Source organism: Curcuma longa, chromosome 15 (assembly GCF_044706935.1).
Source record: "Curcuma longa cultivar G26 ecotype Majalengka, Jawa Barat chromosome 15, ITB_CL_G26_1.1, whole genome shotgun sequence".
NCBI lineage: Eukaryota > Viridiplantae > Streptophyta > Magnoliopsida > Zingiberales > Zingiberaceae > Curcuma > Curcuma longa.
Window position 1 is genome coordinate 10,920,007 of NC_133875.1, and position 8,422 is coordinate 10,928,428.

An 8,422-nucleotide genomic window follows, 5' to 3' on the forward strand; every position below is an offset into this window, starting at 1 on the left:
TCATAAAGTTACCGGGTATTGTGTGTACTAAGACACACATAATGAGTGAGATGTTAGGAAATTAATTTGGAGAATATTTTAAAAAAGATTTTAAAAATTTATAAAAATATTTTCTTAAAATTATTGTTAAAATATTGATATTTAATTTAAATTAATATTTGATTGTATTTTTTAAAAAATTATATGCCTTGAAAATGATGATTGTTGGTCAACACCTGAGCTTATAGGACTCTTAGGTCAATCTTGAATTCCTGTACCCTTAAAACATATAGGTATGTTTTACCTGTGACTAACAAGGATATCTTAAAGAAGTGTCAGGTTAAAGAGAGGTACTCCATGAAAGATCAATTTTTAAATAAAAAAGAGTTTATTAACATTAATTTTAAAGAAGAAGAAGTATTTTGAAAATGTATTTTTCAAAATCTATTTTACAAATTTATCTAATAATGATCTCAAAAATATCTTTAATATTTTCAAAATTATGCCTTGAAAATATTTTGAAAAATATTTTTAAAAAATATTGTGAAAATTACTTTGAAATGTATTGAAACGTTGTGAGAATTTGTTTTAATATTACTTTCACAATTATCTCAACAATTTCTTAAAATCATTCTTTGAAAATTACTTTGCAAATATTCTTTGAAAATTATATTTTGTAAAATATTAAAAATATATTGAAAATGAGAGATTTTCAAAAACCTTAGAAATATATATTTTTAAAAATATTTTAAAATATTTTTTCAAAGGTATTGAATTTTTTTTAAAAAATATCGACAAGTTGCATTTTTTTTAAAAAGAAATTTAAAAAAATAGTCTTTTCAAAAACGTAAAAGAAAGTAATGTTGACTAAGGACAATCTATGATTGTTGATGTAGAACCTAAGAAGGTCTTTAAAAGTTTAAACCAATTGGATAAATTTTTTGATATATGTCAATGGAGGAGAAGAAGGGTGTTACAAATTTTAATTCTTTCAATTTTGGCATAAGATCTGAAAATATAGGTTAAATATTTAACCTAACTTAAATATATTATCTAATATCAAAAAAGGAGAGATTATTAATATATGAAGTACTAAATAATTGAACTCGTATTTTGATATATGTTTGAATAATATGTGTTACGGGTGTATACGTCGAGCCCGATTGGTCAAATCAGACGGAAGATATCAGGAGCTAGGTCCCGGGATCAGATGTATGGACCAAATCGACTCCTACGCGACCACCAATTCAAGTCCCCCTCTCAGGATCGGAAGTAGGCATCGAGCCGAGTCCTCCTAAGGCACCGAGCCGAGTCCTCCTAAAACCGCCAAGTTGAGTCCTACTCCGCCATCGAGACGAATCCTCTTGAATGATGCCCTGCCGAGATGCGGGCGTCGAGCTACGGTCAGCTCACTCGGCTCGGATAATTCCCATACTGGTTCCCGTCCTTTCACATTAATTAAGCAAGGTCACTTCGGTCCTCACTCTCGAAGCTAAGATACCACTGTGTACTTCGAGTGGGGCCAGGCGGCTTGACCACTTACTGCCCATGGCCCTTCTTCCTCGCCCGAGTGAGCCCGCTCAGCTCGGGCGTGTATCCTCCGGCCGAGTTGAATTGTTTGTCCTCGGGCCTCGTTAGCTTGCCCGGTTTCACGCGGATATACAGGCAATCTTGGTCAATTCCCATCCGCCCCTACGCCATTAGCCTATTTTAATCCCAAAAAAGACCACTCCCCTATCGTACTGTTATGAATGTTCTTCTGACATTCCTGCATATCATCATAGCAAATCTTCGGTAGATAGCGAAACATGCTCCCTTAAATGCTAATCAGCGATGGGACATTAGTGTTGGCCATACCCTATTCTCTGACACATTCATAACGACGATGGGACTTTAGTCATATCCTTGATGTGATCGTACCTCATTAAACCATATAAAATGTCAGTTGCTCACCAAAGAGAGATATGCAATCACAAATCCTCAATTTCTTCCTCTACATTTTCCTTCCTCCTCCCCCCTCAACAACTTACTTAAGCATCAGAGTGGTCACATCAGGACACCCCTGGCCTTCCATCTCACCTTCCTCTTGTGTGTAGGTGTTGCTCTCAAGCCCTTCTTTCTACCTTCGTTCTAGTAGTCTTGGTGTTGAAGAAAACGGTCGAAGCTTCCTGGTGCAGATCTCAACAGGAACATATTTTGGCGTCGTCTGTGGGAAGATAAACAGTCCTGCCTTGAGATATGCCGACGGACGAGCCTCCTCGACCTCAACTCCTCACCATGACTCAAGAAGACTTCGATTGTGCAGTAGCTCTAGCAGTCCAATCTATTTCGCGCAACCAGCAGGAAGCTCCAGCTCAACCTCCTCCGGCCCCTACTAGGCTGGCAGAGGCCCCTACTAGGCCAGCGGAGGTCCATACCATACTTCCCCGATGTTTGTTCACGCCCGTGGAAGCGCCACACGCCCCCTCTTACAGACCGCCACCGCCGGAAGCGGATTATTACGGCGCTTCCATAAAGTTTGCCGCTGACCAGATTCCTATCCGAGACCCGGCTCGAGGAAAAGGGCCAGAGATAGGAGAAGGAAGTGGGACGAATGGAACCCCCTTCACGCGCCGCATCCTCGACAAGGAACTTCCCAAGCATTTCCGGCCCCCAATTCCTCGACTACAATGGGTCGACATATCCAGAATACCACCTGGGAGGTTCGAGAATGCGGTAATGCTCCATCAATATACCAATGCCATTAAGTGTCAGGTATTTCTCACAACTTTGGCCGGATCTGCCCTTCGATGGTTCAGCCAACTGCCCCCATCCTCCATCGGTTCCTTTGCCGACTTCAAAGAGGCCTTCCTGCGGCACTTCGCCACCAGCCGCACCTACCGCAAAACCACTATGGATTTGTTCGCCACCAAGCAGAGGCCTCGGGAATCACTGAAGGAGTTTGTACATCACTTCAATCAAGTGGAGCAGGAAGTAGCAGCAGCCTCCTCAGAGGTTCTTGTGAGCGCCTTTTCACAAGGCTTGATAGATGGAGACTGTTGAAGATCGGAGATGGCTAGAGAGGGGGGGGGGGGGGAGGTGTGAATAGCCTCTTCGGCATGTCCGCAAGGTGGACGATCCCTTGATCTTCGGTAGATCAAACCCCGAATAAAAACCGGCTAAATGAGTCTCCTTCTCAGTGGAGTGACCTCTCCACAATCAATCTCACAAATATATGTATTAAGCACAGAGATTATAGAAGGAAAACTGAGATTGAGGCAAACAATACAAGCTTACAGTACAGCCTCAAAAGATGGATCACAAGCTCAAGCACGGCTTCCCTAGAGCAAGGCAACTCCTTGCACCACCTCAGGAGAAAGCTTTAAGTAGAAGCAGAAGAACGCGAGCAAGCGAAGAACTCAACCAGCACAAGCACACACAGCTTAGGGTTTGCCGAGAGCTTCTCATCTCCTTCTTCTCTTCCTTTTAACTAACGTCCTCTGAGTCCACTGCACTGATCACCTGATCATTCTCTGGTGTAGCTCAGAGCGCCGTTGCTTTGTCTTTTACCTGAAAACCATGAAAGCCAAAACTTGACAAATACTGTCAAGGTAGAAAGCATTCCTTGACTCTTCCTATTCTTCATCACATTCAAACTCATATGCAAGGATCAGAGAAATTAGCACAGCAATATCAGACAAGAGACATAAATCAGAGCAGAAATCTGAAGACGATCAGAAATACCTTAATCGATCAAACAATCGATTAAACTTCGTAATTCCTTCTTCTGTAAAGCGTGTAATCGATCAACTAGTCGATTACCTATGCTCTTAATCGATCACTTGATCGATTAAGGCATGGTAATTGATCAGGTGATCGATTATCAGACGCTAATCTGGTTTCTCAATAAAGCATGTAATCGATCACCTGATCGATTATAGTTCACCATAATCGATTGCCAAATCGATTATGGTACGTTCTGTGAGTTTTGCGAATTGTCACAGAATGCTCGATAATCGATCATCAGATCGATTAACACGCTAACGCTGATCTCACAGAATGATATGTAATCAATCACCAGATCGATTAAAGGTCTGTAATCGATCATCAGATCGATTAACCAACTCACCCGTGGTTAATCGATTCATTGATCGATTAAACCAAGCTAGACTTTAAGCCCTAAATCAAGACTTGATCAGGTTAACTTGGGTCTCACCTGAGTCAACCGCGCTGGATCACGTAATCAGAGAACAAGCTCCCAAGCCTCCTCTGATAATGATATGGTCCGAAGACAGGCACCATAGTCCGGTACAGAGAACGAGCTACCGAGCCCTCTCTGACCTAGTTCGGAGAACGAGCTACCGAGCCCTCTTCGACTCAAACCGATCCATCCGATCCAGATAACGAGCTACCGAGCCCTCTCTGACTTAATTCGGAGAACGAGCTACCGAGCCCTCTCTGACTCAAACCGGTCCATAGAATGAGCTACCGTGCCCTCTCTGACCTAATCCGGAGAACGAGCTACCGAGCTCTCTCCGACTCTATCCGGTCAAGAGAACGAGCTACTGAGCCCTCTCTGACCTAATCCGGAGAACGAGCTATCGATCCCTCTCCGATCTCATTCCGTCATCGATCAATCTAAATATATAATTAAAATGAACTTAAATCGTTGTCAACATCAAAACAACAATCGGGACAAAACTACATCAACAATCTTCCCCTTTTTGTTGTTTGACAACACGATTTAAGTTTAGATCAGAATTCGTAATCCTCTTATGTAAGTAAAGAGATCAGGATCCTCCCCCTACAACAGTTAAGTGGAATAAGGATTAAGTTCATATCTGTAAGGGGATCAAATCCTCCCCCTACATCAAATCACCTAGTTAATCCCTAAATAATCCCTAAACTTAAGTTTATCCTCTCCCCCTTTGTCAAACACCGAAAAGGGTGTAGATCAGTCAATACGTCTCACTAACTCCCCCTAAATCCAATCGTGTCTCCTCGCGAATGTATGAACATAAAATCAATAGCGAGAAGCATGAGAAACATATGACATATGGTAAACAATAACCATAAGATACGACATGAACATAAGGAAAAGGAAATGATACAACACGGACATAACTGAATCATACAGAAAGCTAAAACAGCAAGTCAAAATAACAGCATAACATAGTAGCAAGGCAAACAACATAACAACATAACAAAATAATAAATCAAATAGTCAACACACATCATAAACCAACAGAGAATGACACATCACCAGTCTCGGGATCTACCACGACATCCCTAAGAGGCAAATCAGGATCAGGGGCATCATCAATAGGAGCATCAGTCGGAGGAGCAACATCGGAGGGCGCAACATCTGGAGGAGCATCGGAGGAAGGCTGCGGAGGGGGGTGACCAAGCATCCATGACTGCATCATATCGTACAAGCTGGTCATCTGGCCTCGCATCTCTGTGAAGCCCGAGTCCACCCGCGTCTCCATCCTCGAGAAGCCTGCCCCGAGCGTCGAGAACCCGTGGTCCATGCGCACACCGAACTCAGTGAAACACGCCTCTAGTGACGCCATCTGAGCCAGGTAGTCCAGCTCCGCGACATAATCGGGATCCTCCTCTGCCTCAGTAACCTCGACCTTATTGAAAATCGGAGATGGCTAGAGGTGTTGGCGATCTGGATCTCAGTCCTATGATCTGGATTCTATCCGCTCCGAAGAGCATAGAACCCCATTGTGTGTGTGTGAATCCATGAGGGTAGGGATTTATTATGTATTGGGGAATCATTAGGCCGTACACCGGGGCGCTCTGTGACAGGGGGAATGCCTTGAACCGGGCGAGTTCCGAGGGGTTTCCTAATGCGTAGTTAATTCCTATGAGGGATAGTTAGCGGTCATTCGTTATCGGGGAGAGATCCGTAAAAAGATATCCTGTGACAGGGGATAGGGTTCTTTTAGTACTCCGGGGCGCCTGAGTGACACGGGAATGCCTTGAACCGGGCTTCTAGAACCATTTCAAACCAATAACGAGTGACGTAAGAACACCAATGCATTATTTCGAGGATACCTGACGAGGTTGAATTGGATAAATTGGTTAACATCCCTACAATTGAACAGTTATTGAGGAAAGGTAGAGGATCCAAGTCAATTAATCCATTCTCTGAGGAGTCCGAAGTCCTAGGATCGTTTCACCACTTAGTGTCACAGTCGATCCCTTTCTCTGAATTCTAGGATTAAGTACTTTAGAACACTCCCATCTCCCCCACACAACTCATGCTCTATATTCTCTCCACCTTTTTGTGCTAGATATAGTAAGTAATTCCACGGTCCCTGTGGATTCGATCTTTTTATTACTTGACGACATTCCGTATACTTGCGGAAAGCTATCAATGACTAATAAAGATAAAGTCCAGTTAAGTCAAGGTTGACTTGATAACTAGTAAAGGGAAAGCCCAATTAGATAAAGGATGACTAGATGTCGTTGGATGTTTCTATGCAATTTTTAAAATTTTATTTCAATAAACAAGTAGTGAAAATATAATAATCTAAATTATTATAACATGTGCATTACACACATATAAAAATACACACATATGTAGACAAAATCATATAAATAAATAGCATAATTAAATTATATATGTTGGATGATGTGGAGTAGAAACGATGTTAACTAACAACCTTTTGAAAGGTTGCCTCTACTCGTATCTATGCTAAGATCTCCGATAGACAACTTCATTAAGTTATGTGTCATATCTCCATTTCGATACTAGTCAAAGGAGGAAGACAAAGTGATCCGAGAGAGGATCGACAGTTTGATTCGGTATCTGATAGTATAAAGCAACCCAACTATACGATACGAATTGAATGAAGGCGATGAAGCCGCCGTTCAAAAGTCAGAAGGCTTGCTATGGATGAGGGGTAACAAGCCTAATGGTGTCAAAGTTTTGTTTGTCGGAATAATAGCCAAAGCTTCGAAAGAAAATCCCTTGCGGTTGGGACTTCTACTGTCCGACGCCGCTAGGTGTGTTGTCGACTATAACTAGCAACCACTCCACTCCGAGAGGTGGTTGGCCGGTAGAGGAGGCTCCCTCTATGGTTGGTCCTGTTGGATGGACAATGACACGAAGGGGAGAACCCCTTGTGGTCGGCGACGGCAAAAAGAGGAAGAGGGGACAATGGCGGCAAGACGAAGAGGGAGGAGAAGGAAAGGGAATAAAAATCCAACACTTAAGGGGGCATTTGGTTTGGAAAATTTTTTTTTATTTTCCTTTTTCATTTTCTATTTTTATTTTTCTATTTTTTATCTAGTTTTTAGAAAATAAAAAATATATTTGGTATGATATACTATTTTCTATTTTCTAGAAAAAAATTAAAAAATGCGTTTGGTTTGTTAATATAAAAAATTATGAATAAAATAGATTTTTTTAATAAAAATACCATCTTATTCATGGAAAAAGAAAAAATCATACAAAAGGGGATCAACCATATTAGAAAATGGTCAAACCTGACCTTGTAATACAACATTACATAACTTCAAACTTTTTACATATATCGCACTATAGGATAAAAGATTCATAATAAAAACATTAATTAGAACACTGAAAATTGATCCACAATTCTAAATCAAACTTAGCAACAAAGGAAAGATCAAACACTTTCTCTTTTAATTAATAAAACTTGCGATGTTCTATCTTTTAATTGCTATAACATATCTGAATAATTATGAGAATGAAACCAAAAGAGTACGCTTAAACTGGAGCCTTGAAAAATCAACATGATGTTCTGCTGCATTTCAAATATAAACAGTCGCTAAGCATCAATAGATAGAACACTACATGATGTTCTGTTGTATTTCTCTATATAAATAGTCGCTAAGCATCAACAGATAGAAATGACGAGTAGGTGATAGATCAAACCTCCCAAACGATCATGGCATCCTAGTTGGTTCCCTTCTTTCCCTGTTGGGTGAAGAGTGAAGCGACAGCACTGGCTTCGTTCAGGAACATCCTCCCGGGGATCCTATAGACCTGCTCCTCCCTCCTGGACGAGCTCCTCCATCCGCTAAAAGACAAGACCCCATCCGGAGGGCCCTGACGATGCCGAGTAAGTAATCTAGACCATCAATGTAGCTCGACGCACCACCACCACGTTGCCTCTCTACGATCCGTCATCTGGGATGAGATGGACTACAAAAAGGGTGAATCGGATCCATAAGAACAAAAAGAAGGGCAGGAAGCATTCGATGAGATCGCCGTCATCGACTCCCCTTAGTTGCCCCCCTAAGTTGTTGGGGGTTGAAATTGTAACCAAGTCGGGAGAGAGAGAGAGAGAGAGAGAGAGAGAGAGAGAGAGAGAGAGCTTGCCTGTTTGGCAACAGTGAGTTGTTCATCCTTGGTGGGAGAGTATTGCTAGGAAGTACTCGCGAGGAGGAAAGGCTTGACGAGGAGGACGATGAGGGCTCGCACAGT

The 8,422-nt window shown here is 41.8% G+C and overlaps 1 pseudogene; it reads right to left on the reverse strand.

Moving 5' to 3' along the window:
• Positions 1–1,665, reverse strand: part of LOC141845976 (uncharacterized) — a 3,146-nt pseudogene extending 1,481 nt beyond the window's left edge.
• Between the last annotated feature and the right edge of the window lie 6,757 nt (positions 1,666–8,422).